Source organism: Balaenoptera acutorostrata, chromosome 4 (assembly GCF_949987535.1).
Source record: "Balaenoptera acutorostrata chromosome 4, mBalAcu1.1, whole genome shotgun sequence".
NCBI lineage: Eukaryota > Metazoa > Chordata > Mammalia > Artiodactyla > Balaenopteridae > Balaenoptera > Balaenoptera acutorostrata.
The window spans coordinates 71,350,405-71,363,758 of NC_080067.1; the positions used below are offsets into that span (position 1 = coordinate 71,350,405).

The 13,354-nt window shown below is 43.1% G+C and overlaps 1 protein-coding gene across 4 annotated transcripts in view; it reads left to right on the forward strand.

Annotated features, from left to right (window-relative positions):
* Nucleotides 1–13,354, forward strand: part of LPP (LIM domain containing preferred translocation partner in lipoma) — a 711,048-nt gene that overhangs the window by 104,741 nt on the left and 592,953 nt on the right. Inside the window, exon 1 of one of the 4 annotated variants that reach the window (XM_057545525.1) lies at nt 9,993–10,150. The exons of the other annotated variants lie outside the window; for them this stretch is intronic. The gene's annotated coding sequence lies outside the window, so the exon portion shown is untranslated. Of the gene's footprint in view, nt 1–9,992; nt 10,151–13,354 lie in introns of those variants that run through there. 4 annotated transcript variants of the gene reach the window in all.

Consider the following 13,354-nt stretch of genomic DNA (forward strand, 5'->3'; position numbering starts at 1 on the left):
CTCAATTTATTTTGTGGTCAGCACAGTTTGTATCTGGTCCTCATCATTGTAGGCCTGGAACCTCCCACTCCCCTTTTTTTTTTTCTTTTAAATTTATTTATTTATTTATTTATTTTTGGCTGTGTTGGGTCTTTGTTTCTGTGCGAGGGCTTTCTCCAGTTTCGGCAAGCGGGGGCCACTCTTCATCGCAATGCGCGGGCCTCTCACTATCGTGGCCTCTCTTGTTGCGGAGCACAGGCTCCAAACACGCAGGCTCAGTAGTTGTGGCTCACGGGCCTAGTTGCTCCGCGGCATGTGGGATCTTCCCAGATCAGGGCTCGAACCCGTATCCCCTGCATTGGCAGGCGGACTCTCAACCACTGCGCCACCAGGGAAGCCCCCACTCCCCTTTTTTAAAACGTGAATCAGGGTTTCAGTAGTGGGATGGGGAGGAAATTGCATTAGTCAGGTGCATGAGGCAGCCTGGGATCAACTCAGTGCCACTTTCATACGTGCCTGGGAGCAAGAGCTTTGCATTAACTGGCTTGCCGGTGTCTGTGCTCTGCCTTGGATGCTGTTGGAATGGGATTGGTTGTTAGAGACACTGCATGGTGAAGGAAGAATCGGAGCAAAGCGTTTGGAGGGTCTAAAGGAGAATATTCGCTGCTCCATGGGCATCTTCCTCTCAGGGCCCCAACAAGCTTGTGCCCACCAGACGCAGTGGGTAGAATTCCTTCACTGCCTCTCCTTTGGTGGAAGATGTGGCATGTGTAGCTGGAGGATCAAAAATCACCCAGGGCAACTGTTATCGAAGGATAGTTGTCTTCCTGGAGTGTAACCTCTCAGCAGGACTTCCAACAGAAATTGATGCCTAAATATTTAGATCCCTGGAGGCTTTGTCTTTCTCAGCCATACTCACCAGTCACAGCATCTGTCTCCTCTGTGTAGTGCTGGACAAACACAGATAGACCCTCACATTCTGACTCACTCCCACCCCAGGCCAGGGAGGTTATAAAATGTTTGAGTGGCTTACTTAAGTGTTATTCCTATTATGGCTTCTTGGGAAAGTACCCTCTGCCTTGATGGAGTTGTGGAAACATCTTGGTTGTTTCAACAACAGGGTTAAGAACCATTTGGCTGCGGTCATGTACTAGGCATGTGCATTGATATTGGGAAAGGAGCAAAAAAGATACAGAATGCCGTATCCACAGCCGGAGACTGTGCTAGATGCTTCCACTAGATACCTTGTACAATCTCTCCAACACCCACTCAAAATAGAGATGCTACCCCATTTTACAGATGAGGACACTGAGGCTCATATATTTTATGTTACTCTCCCGGGTCACAGAGGTAGTAGGCACAGAACTGAGACTCAAAGCCAGGTCTGGAAAGCCATGACATTTGTCACTATTCCTGTCCACCCTGCCATTCTAGAGCACCACTGTTTCTCTGAGCTTGTTCATAGATTCAGGTCATGCAGCCTCCATTTGGGGCTTGAAAGACCTGTTCTGTGAAGGTTTTCCTGACACCCTGCTCCCCACCACACACACTCTGTGCCAGGCCTCTATGAACACAGTGATGGTTGTTGTGTACATATTTGTCTCCTGTGCTGAACTGTGAGTTCTAGATATCTTACTTAGTATGGTACCTGATTCATGTCAGGCCTTTGATATATATGTATTGAAAATTCTAGTTTTTGCCCCATGTTGTGTTTCCATGCTAAGACACTAAAAATCCAGAAGTGCCATTTTAGAATTAGGCAACTCAGTTGCCTTTAAGGATGCACTGACTTTGGTTTTTGCTTTAATATTTGGTGTAAAGATGCTCTTTGGCTTAGATCTCTGCTTCAGCCCTTGGAAGGGTAAGATAGCCATATGCCTACTTCATTAATATTTTGGGCATCTCTGTGCAGGAAGCGATTGAGTGCTAACATCACATAAGTTCTGTCATATCAGCATAAAACCATTTGCAATATGAACAAACATGTATTTCATATTTGTTGTTTATATCCAGATATTGCTTTCCACCTAATATCTGGCAAATTAATTTCCAGATTGTTACTTTCAAATATAGGTGAATCTTTTACATGTAATTTGTAGTGAAAAGTCTTCTAAAAGTGTTTTATACCCTGAAATTCTACAAATCCATTGACATATAAAAGTATATAAGAGCAAAATGCAACAATATTTAATGGTGATTGTGAAAGCTGTTAAATTTATGGGTAAGATAATTATTAAGAACTTTTGAATTGTTAAACAATTAGGGAAATAAATTGATAGTAAATGCTAGTATTAGATTAGTGAAATCTTAGTTAATAGGGTACATTAGCGAGGTAACTTTGGGAAGAACATCGTATTCTTTCTTAGCTGATAAGTGTTTATAAAAATATAAATTGTAATAGAGGCATTGTTATGAGATTAAATTATATTATAATTCGAAATCATTATAGGATTGGTTGGTGAATGCATTCATAATTAAAAAGAGTGACTATTAGGAACTGTTTTTAAGTTTCAGTATTTAATTTTACATAAGGCCATGAATCTTTCCAGAAAAGTACTATTTAATTTTTTTAAAAGATAAATTACAGGAAGATTGCCAACTTTGTCCCCTCAACATTTCATGATCAGGAAGACCTCCACAATCATGCACAACAAATAATTGATAAATTATCTTCAACACAGAGAAATTTTGTATTTATTCTTGTATCAAGGAAATCTAGATGATGATGGTAATAGATTTCAGTCTCAGTTTTGGCTTAGTATTGATTTTTAACACAGCTATTTGGCATTTGGCCCAAGTGGGTAATGGGTACTAATCTTCTATCAGTCGATTTTTTATGCTTTTGTACTGAGAGACAACATGTAGGTGTCTCCAGGTCAGACTGGAACAAATTCCTCACGTTTATCTACCGTTAATTTGTTTACAAATGGTTTCCATGGTCGCCATCTATTAATTCTGCTGGGGATCCTTAAGGATCAGGTGGCGGGGGGGGGGGGCCCTGATCCTTAAGGATCAGGTGGTGTAGGACCCTGAACATTTGACCCCATCTCCATTCCAGTGCTTGGAATCCCCCAGACCTGGCTTTTAGTCCTGGCTTTGGAGCTGTTCCTGGCACACATAGAGTAAGGCATTTAATTTCCATACTACCTGTCTTATGAGAAGAAGTGTTAGTAAACTCATTAATTAGGGTGTGTTTACAGTTCTATTCTGAACATCAGTAGCTTCTAAGTTTAATTGAAATTGACCACCTTCTTGAGGACAAACGTGCTCCTTACACGCTGTGTGTCCCCCGTCAGCCTTGGTTTCCTCTCTCGCTTGCACAGTGAGCCTGATGGTCATGTCTTCTCCGGAGACCTTTCAGCTTTGTCTTTCTGTTGTGTGATAAAGGCTGAATAGAGGAAAGGTGAGTCTTGATGACTGATGGAGTCCTGGCCAGTTTGTATTTGCTGACAGGTATGACTGAGGGCAATAAATTACATTCTAAGTTTAAACAGGCTGGTTTTTAGTTGTCACTGGAAGTGCAAATAATACTTCTTCCTGGTGTATGAGATGAAATTGGTTGTCTGCCACATATATTTCTTATTTTTGTCTTCAGTTCATGGTGTGGTCATGGAATACAATTTTGGGGACAATTTCAGGTCGGTTTATTTGCTCAATAATGATAATAATATATTCATTGTCATTTAGTGAGCATCTAGTATGTACCAGACATCTTTTTTTTCCTGTATTTTTATTTTATTTTATTTTTTATTGAAGTATAGTTGATTTACAATGTTGTGTTAGTTAGTTTCAGGTGTACAGCAAAGTGATTCAGCTATACATATATGTGTGTGTGTGTGTGTGTGTGTGTGTGTGTGTGTATATTCTTTTTCAGATTCTCTTCCCTTATAGATTATTACAAAATACTGAGTATAGTTCTCTGTGGTATACAGTAGGTCCTCGTGGGTTACTTATATATAGTAGTGTATATATGTTAATCTCAAACTCCTAATTTATCTCCCTGCCCCTTTCCCCTTTGGTAACCATAAATTTGTTTTCTATGTCTGTGGGTCTATTTCTGTTTTGGATATAAGTTCACTTGTATCAGTTTTTTTAAGATTCCACATAGAAACGATATCATATGATATTTGTCTTTCTCTGTCTGGCTTACTTCACTTAGTATGATAATCTCTAGGTCCATCCATGTTGCTGCAAACAAACAGCATTCTTAACCTTAGAAGAAAAACGACATGCAAGGCTTATATTCTAATTCCCAGTTTACAAATAAGGAAACATAGGCTTGGAGAGATGAAAGGACTTGCTTAAGTTCACGAAGAAAGTGTCAGAGTCAGCATTTACCTAACTGCAAAGCCTCTAGCCCCACGTCCACACTGCCCCGGCATTGAAGTCTGGAAACTGAGATCCGCACACTCCTCCTTGTGGGAGGGAGAACTTTACATGAGCCAGTGCTGGCTCCTGCTGCCCTGATGTCCTTGACTTGTGTTCTGATGTGGGGGACATACCTTCATTAATTACAGGATGCTGATGACCCTCTAGAAGGCATCCGCTGACAGACCCCGGGGAAAGCTGACCCCCCTCCCCCTGCCAAGAGCTCACCCTGCACTCCCCAACCAGAGGGAGGATTCCTTGACAAGGAGCTGGTGCCTGATTGGGATTACTGTGCTGCTTGAGTTGGGCTGCCAGTCAGTTCTTTTCATTTATTTGCTGTCTTGCTTTCCTTTGAACATTTGATCCAAACTTCCAGCAGTGACTCTCAATCCTGGCTGTGTGTTAAAATCACCTGGGGTTTTAATTATAACCATGCCTGTGTCCCCCGTCTAGACATTCTGATTTAAATGGACTGGGGTGGGGCCCTGGGTATCAGCATTTGAAAAAAATAAGTACTCCAGAGGATTCTAGTGTCCAGGCAAAATCAATGCTTTAGGGGCAGAAAAGCCCTCTCTTTACTCTTTTGTTGACGTGGTATGTTTTCTTCTGACTTCAGTGAACCCTCAATCTTATGATGTTATCATTCCATTGAGAGGTTGAATTTACTCATCCAAAGCATTCATGCTTTTTTGAGGTGGCTTAGACTTTGGAGAAGGTGTTACGGGAACAGACACAGATACTGAAATCAGTGGCCTTAGAGGACGGGAATGAGCCACTTTGGAGCAACCAAAAGACAGAGCCATGACTTTTGCCACCTCCCCTCCTAATTCGTTCTCTCCCCCCACCCCGGCACCAGATTTTCAGCGTTTGAAGGCGTGTGTTTTTTAGTTGTGGGGTATTTACAATTACTTCCAACGATTTTACTCCTGAGCCTATTGTGGCTTATTTACACTAGCTTGGATATATGTTTATATGTAGCCTCTTTACCTTTTGTTTACTGATTGAATTTACTACTACGTAGAAAAGACTGGCTTCAACTGACAAGATCACTATGCACGCAGAGGCACCGCATCTTGCTCTGGTGGAAGTACACCCATCCTCCCAGGCTGGCATTCAGAATTCTCCCCATCATCTGATGCCAGTCTTTCACTCTGGAATTAAGGCCACTCTTTAGTGTCTTTGGGCTCCAGCCAGCTGAACTGTACCCTGGACCAGGGTCTGCCCGATCCCTGCCTTTGTTCCCTTCTCGTCCTCCTGGAACATTACCTCAGACCCTCATCCCAGAGGCTAGAAATAACGTTTTCTTTCCTAGAACCCCACACTGCTTTGAGTGGGAGCACTTTTAGAACTTATCACATTGTACCTTGAGCTATTCTTATTTATGCGTGTGTATAATTCTTCCCCTTCTGTAAGCTTCTGGAGGGTGGGGAAGCTTCTTAATTCTGGTGTCTTCTGCTGTGCCGAGAATATTGGAGCCGTTCCCTGAATGTTTTTTGAGTAAATGTGTTACTTTTAGTTCAACTCAGCAGTTGTCCAAAATTAACCTCATGAGATGTTGGTAGCTTTGGTGAACATTTGGAGAGGTCTACCGTGATAGAGTGAAATCCGGTGACCTAGTTACAGAATATCCCCTGCAGGCTCACTGGTGAGGGAGGCTCATGTTTAAACTCCGTGAAAGAAGAGCCTGGATTTTTTGTGGTGGCGGTTGTTTACATGTCTTTTAAAATGACCCTTCCCCCCTTTTTTATGGCTTCATGATTAAAAAAAGTTCTTTAGATATAATTGGATATTATCAGCTTTACTCCTGTAGTAATTCTAAGCCAGGTCGTTTGTTATTTGAGGACATATTGACTAAACGTTTATTTTTTTATTTTTCAGTTTTTTAAAATTTTACTGAAGTATAGTTGATTTATAATGTGTTAGTTTCAGGTGTACAGCAAAGTGATTCAATTATACATATACGTATATTCATTCTTTTTCAGATTCTGTTCTCATATAGGTTATCACAGAATATTGAGTAGAGTTCTCTGTTCCATACAGTAGGTCCTTGTTGGTTATCTATCTTATATATAGTAGTGTGTGTATGTTAATCCCAAACTCTTGATTTATCCCTCCCCCCTACGTTTCCCCTTTGGCAACCGTAAGTTTGTTTTCGATATCTGTAAGTCTGTTTCTGTGTTGTAAATAACTTCATTTGTATCATTTTAAAAAATTAGGTTCCACATATGAGTGATATCACATGACTAAGCATTTAGAATGGGGCTGGTACCCGGCTCGGCGCAGGCGTTAACCAGAGCCGGAGACGCTGCTTCCGCCCTCCGGGTCTCAGCCTGGCCGAAGCGCGCACACCCGGAAGCCGCATGTGCTGCGGTGGGTGGGTGGGTGGGTGGGTGCGCAGGGGGCCCAGGGGCAGTCATGATAGTCTCTATTCTGTTCTTCAAAGACTGCACTCACGTTGTTAGTGAGCTTCTGGACTCTCCCGATATTCCCTGCAGGTATGATTCTGGTTATTATTAAAATTAATTAATAATCAAATTAATATTAAGCATAGTGGTTCTTTTGGTAAAAGTAACATGTGCTCATGTTGTAAATTTAGAATGTGGAGGAAAGTGTAAAAAAAAAAAAACAGAAAACCACTTGTAATCCCACCCTTGACAGGTCACTACTTTGACATTTTATTTGTGGAATTCTGTTTGGCTATGTGACCCCAGGTTTTTTACCTGAACTCACTCTCCACAATCTAGTTCTCAGCTCTACTTGGTATAATATTTTTAAAGCATTTGAGATTAAAAAAGTACTGTATTTCAAGCAAAATGCACATTCATCTCTTTTGACACAGGCTAACCTCATACACACACACGCACACAGAAAGGGGAATGATCGCTCTTGTTGAGAACCGACTTCTCATTTTACAGATAGGAAAACTGAGGCCTAGAACTTGTCCAAGATCACATAAAAAATAGTGGCAATCGACACTTCAGCCCAGGTCTCCTGAATTCCGGTCCAGTGCTCTTCCTACTCGACAGTGATACCTCCTTACTAGGTCATAGAAGCAGTGGTGGAAAGAGAAAAGGAAAAACACGTCAGTTCTAAAGAGTGCAGGTTTTTTCCCCGCGTCCTTTCTCAGAGCTATTTTTGTGACTATTCAATACATACATGTACAATGTTGCCTCTCGCAGCATTCTGGCTGGACCAAGAGGCCATTCACTGCTGACTGCAGACATGCTCTCCCTCTACGGGCAGGCTGCACGGAATCCTGGGCCCAGAAAACAGATGGGAACAGACTTTTTCAATCAAATTTCAGGGTCTGAGTGTACACAGAAAAAAATGACTGTGTATCCTGTTCAACTTGTGTACTTAATGAAACAGTGATGGATGAGCATGACTGACTGGGGGTGGGGCAGGGGGTGAAGTTGAGGTGGATTCATCTTAGTCTGTAATTCATTCATGAGCTCCAATAAGTCTTATACACACATGCAAATTATTCATTCTCTCTAAATGTGACCCTATTATTCTAACTCCCCAAACCTTCAGTTGTTTCCTTTTGCATACAGAACAAAGCATGGACTCCTGCCTGGCATTTGAGGCCCTCTGTGATCTATCCTTGACACCGATATAATATGGAGATGTAATAATGTAGCAGTTAAGAGCCAGACTTGGCAACCAGGCCGCTCCACCACCAATTAGCACTCTTACCTGGGCAGGATACTGCACCTGTGTTTCAGTTTCCTCATGTGTAAAATGGCAATAAGATTGTTCTGGGGAGTAAATGAGTTAGGATTTGTAAAGGTTTACCAGTGACTAGGTCCTAATGCATTACATAGAAAGTGCTTTCTTTGTTTACTAAATGGGTACCTTTCCAGCTCCTCCACTGATAGCATTTCCCTTTTGCGCTAGACTTCTGGTCATTCCTGAGACGGTCCCCTCATTCTCCTGCCTCTGTGCAGCTGTGACCCTTAACTTTAACATGTTGGCTCTCTCATTTCATGTGTGTCCAAATCTTAATCATCCTTTTAAGGCCAGGCTCAAATGCATCTTTATCCATTTCTTTCTTCACTAATTCACATATTCTTTATTCCCTTAACAGATTTTTTTTTTTAGAGATTCTGTTGTGTACCAGGTGCATTATTTAGGAAGGCTTCCACGGTTCTTGGAGCTGGGGGAGGTCCAACACTTCTGCCATTCCTCTGACACATCACCATCGACGTTGCTTTACAGTTTTGGATGGGTTTGTTTGATCTCCCCTACTAGAATATTAGCTCTTTGAGAGCAGAGTGCTTATTAGTAGGTGCTTATTAAGCTATATTTAAATTGAATAAATGAATGAATAAAGTCCCACTTTGTGGGTATTTATTACCTTCTAATAAAGGCAAGAAAATAGGAACAACACTGTGTGTTGTTCTGTGTGTGTTGAAAATAGAACCAACTTCTCATTTTACAGATAGAAAAAAATAGGAACAACACTGTGTGTGTTGTTCTATCTGTAAAATGAGAGAGAGAGAGGGAGAGGGAGAGAGAAGAGATATTTTGAATGGGAAGGAGGATGAGGCTAGTTCTGAGGGCAGAGAACCCCTTCCAAGTTGAAGAAGGGCAAAAAGACAGGAATGAAAGGAAAACTGCAGAAGTAGAGAGAAACGGGATGAGAGAGAAGGTTATTCTCTGAACTGTAAAGCAATCGCTCCAAGAAATGGTTTTCCTTAAGTGGTATAAAATGTGAAGCGAATTGAGTCTCACTTTTCCTTTCCCTCTTTAGGAGGTTGGAGCTGATTTTTAAAATGAGGTGGGGGAGGGAGGTGGAGTTTGGAGAAGGAAAGTGAAAACTGTTTTCTGAAGTTCTCTTGCCAAATAGCTCCCTGGAGAGAAAGTTCAGAGGGAGGGCCTGCCTAAGCAGACTAACTCCCTCTTTCTTTCCTCGTTGTCCTGGTCACTCCCCCATCCCTATTCTTCACTTCCAAACATCTTCTTTCCTTCTTCCTTTTTTTTTTTTTTTAAATCGTGTAAGTATTACAAACGAGAAGCTGGAGGAAAATTAAAACGAAACACAAGGCAAGCAGATAATTTCAGTCTGCAGTTATAAAAATGATGTGTTTTAGATTTGTTTTCCTGATCTGTTTCCCACTGGGAGCTTCCCCTCCTGCCACCCCTCCTCATTTCTTTTCCCAGACTTCCACCCACTTTCTGACTCAAAGCCGGAGAGGAGACTGACCACACAACGGGATTTGAGAAGTGAGCAGGGCAGTTTTCAATTGCTGATTCTAGAGGTTTAACATGAGCAAATTCCTGGCCTTTTTCTGAAGATTTTTCAGCTGACTTTTTTTTTTTTTTCTTTTGGGTCTCTCGAGTTTACTGCTAAAGATGCTTTGGTGTGGAAGGCACCAAGTTTCAGTGATGGGCTTGCCTTGACTGAGTGCTTGGCATATGCAGGCCTCAAGCTATTGGCGGGGGATGCTGAGATAGGAAAATTGGACTTCTGACTGCAAGGGCTTGGCCGTGTGTGTGTGTGTGTGTGTGTGTGTGTGTGTGCACATGCGCACTGTGGTTGCTGTGGGGATTCTGGTTTCTGGGGATGGGAGGGGGGGGGGCAGGGAGTAGGTAGATTGGTTTGCCCACAACTGATGATCACCTCCTGGACATGCTGTGTGCTGCTGCTGGGGAGAGCTTCACTGGGGGGTGTGGTGTTGAAAGGTCTTGAAAGATGGCTAGGACTTTAATACACAAGGAAGAGAGACATGCGTCTTCAAGACAAAGGGAACAGCAGAGGCATGGGAAGACAGAGAAGAATGGGGAGTGGCAGGCTGCCGAGGTGAGGAACCATAGAAGGGGTAAATCCTCCGCCCCCCTGTATGTTTGGGTTTTATTTTTTTCCCTGTAAGCAGAAGGGAGGGATTATGAGTTTTAGAAAGAGCTGTGATAGGATTACTCCAGTGCGTGTGTGTGTGTGTGTGTGTGTGTGTTTAACTTTGCTTTTACTTTTTAATTTTCCGAGTCTTTTTAGGAACTGTGAGGCAACCTTGACTCTGGGAAGTGTGCACTGCCTGTCTTTCTATGTCTTTTTTCTTTCCTCTTCCGGCCTGGCCTGGGGCCTTGTGTGGCTTCTGATGATGAAGTGTGGCAGGGCCGGCTCCCGGGAGCCGATGTGAGGTCCGAGCAGACCCTGGGCCTGTTCTTCACGGTTTCCCGTCCTTTTTCCTCCTCTTCTTCTCTCCTCACCCCCAGCAGGAGCAGCAGCCCTCCCCTCCCTAAAATAAATAAACCAGTCGCTCCAAAAGGTTCCAGGCACATTAGTCACATATCCCAGAAGTTTAATACAGAATTATTTTGACAGTGAGAACAAGAAGTGTTTTCTAGTTGAACGCACAGAACTTGCTTCTTCCAACTGGGCTTTCTGCCGCAGAGACAGATGATATGTTTTTTAGATGGATCAGCCGTGCAGGAGACTGCGTCGCTTCCCTTGGAAGCATGACAAATTGCTCACTACCAAAAGTGGTTGGGGAAAAGATGTGAAATGAGAGAGAGAGAGAGAGAGGAGAGGGAAATCGCATCCTTATTGAGAGCATAACTTTCTCCCTAATAACTTCAATCAGCCACTGAGAGCTTTCTATGTGTTTATTTATTTATTTGGCCGCCCCTGGAGCTGTGAAGTCCTTTTTTAAACCCGGGCTCACTGGTGTTCTAAAAGATGAGGACAGATCGAGTTATTGCAATGCGGGTGGATCTCCAAGCATTCCAGTTGAATAGCTCTTCCAGAAATATTTCTTGACTCACTAATTTAGCACTTTCTGTTGCCGTTACTAAGCAGATTGGAGAGTCCTGCCTGCGATTTCGCCAGACTCCTCTAGGGTTGACGTGGATCCTCTTATTCCTATCTGGCCCGTGGAAAGGTGGAGGAATGCAAAGCTCAAGTCTCCTGGCGCCCAAGAGGGACTTTAACCCGAGCTGCCAGAGTGCCGTCTGAAGAGCCAGAGAAAAGTGTGTGCTCTCCTTTCCCAGCTTCGCCCTTCTCCTTCAGGGCCCAGCCACCATGCAGGAAGAGCTTTCTTCCAGGGTGGCTCACCTGGGTGTGACGACCCAGAGATGAGCGTGGAGGACAGAAGTTAAGGAACTCCCAGACCTGGGATACCTGTCCTTCTGGCTCCCATGATCCTCCACTTCTTGCTTCTCAAATCTTTCTAGAGATTTCCAGCCTTTTGGGAGGGGTGGGGCAAGTTGACCTCTCTGATTGCAGTGCATGCTCTCTGGAGCGCTTTTAACCCCTCCTGATTGTTTCTCATTAGCCCCTCATTCCCAGGCCTTCATCCAAGAAACATCTGTGTGGTCCAGACATTAACTGGCCGTATGACCTTGGACAGTAGACTCATTAGGCCTTGGTGTTTTCAGAACCTTTCTTTTCATGGAATTCTTTTTTAAACCCCTCATGAAATATCATGGGAAATCCCAATGCAGGTTTCCCCTGCTGCTATCCGGAAGTAGAGCGTTCGTATAAAATGTTTTATGAGCCTAAATGGAGTAAAGTGAAAATCCTCTTCGGCTTTCTTTTGGTTAGTGAAAACAAATGTAATGTAGGTCTTTCATAAAAGCAAAGTGCTATAAAGAAAACTTTCGAGAAGCAGAAGATACCTGAATATAGAATAACCAAAGTAGAGTTATATGGTGATGCTGTTTTTAAATGGTTAAACAGTCTTCTATCCAGGGCCAAGTTATCGTCCAGAGCTCTGTGCCTCTGCGGAACGCGCTTTGAAAACCATTGTAGTGGAGGTGCTTCAAGACTTCTGGCAGCCCTGGTGACCATGGTTCTGGCTTCTTCAAGCTTTCTGCCTTTCTGGACATCTCTCAAGGTTGAGAACGTGGCACCTGTACAGATGAGGAAGATGGGCCCAGAGGGAGACTTGATCTTACACTGGCTGTGAAATCCCACGTTTTGAAGGCCTTTTGGCTTGCTCACTTCCGGTGATTGTTCTCAGGGGGCTGCTCAGCCCCCAGGCCTCCTCACCTGGGCCTGGACCTGTGCCTGCCCTGGCCAGCACCTCATAAATAGTCATTGCACTGCACTGAGCAGTCATCTCAGTCAATTCTTGCCACCGTTGTTGGGCTCACAGCCTCTGTCCCAGGAACATTATGAGAGGAGTAACATGGCATTCAAGCCATTTTTAAGGAAACCTTTTTTTTTTTTTTTTTTTTTTAAAATGCTGAATTTCCTTTTTGGCAGAAAAGTAAAGCACGGGCCATCTCTCATTTCGCTATTGATACTTATGCAGTACCTACAATCGTATGACACTCTACTATTCCCCAAAGAAGGTTCTGACCTTTATGATCATACTTCACATTTTCACATTGCAAGACAATTTCTAAAGAGCTTTTTTTCTAGCTAAGATCTCACTTGAGCCTCACAATAATGCGGATGCAAAGGAGTCTCAACGAGGTAATACATGTGGAATCAGAGTCAGGCTCACGGTTCACAGTCAGGTTGGGAAGAATTACGGGGATGTGAACCTTAGGCTCTGTGACTCATACCATTGTACCAAAGTATTCCTTCTTCTTGTAGCAGGAATTATGACTGAATATGCTACTAACAGCTACTGTTTATTAAGTGCGGATTTATGTGTCAAACACTGCTAGGGAGACACTTTGTAAAAAGCTCATTTAATCTCTTCAGCTACCGTATAAGGTAGAAATGATCATGTCCAGTTTGAAGACGAATCGCTGGAGATATTGAGAGGACAGGTAACTTGCTGAAGGTTCCTCTTCACAGAGTCAATGGACCTCGTATTCTAACCAGGACTGCTTGCCTCCAGAGGCCTTTCACATAGAGGATGTGATCTCTGCCCATCCTTGGTCCTCACTAGGGAGACCAAAAGTGCTCTCTTGAAAACGACAAGGCTAGTTTGTGGGTGACCACACGCTACAGTGAGTGCTGGATACTGTTGAGGGTTAACAGGTGGCCATTTTCTCTCTGCTCTTGGAGCTTGTAACATCTTTATGCAGTCTCTTCTCCTTTCCTTTTAGATTT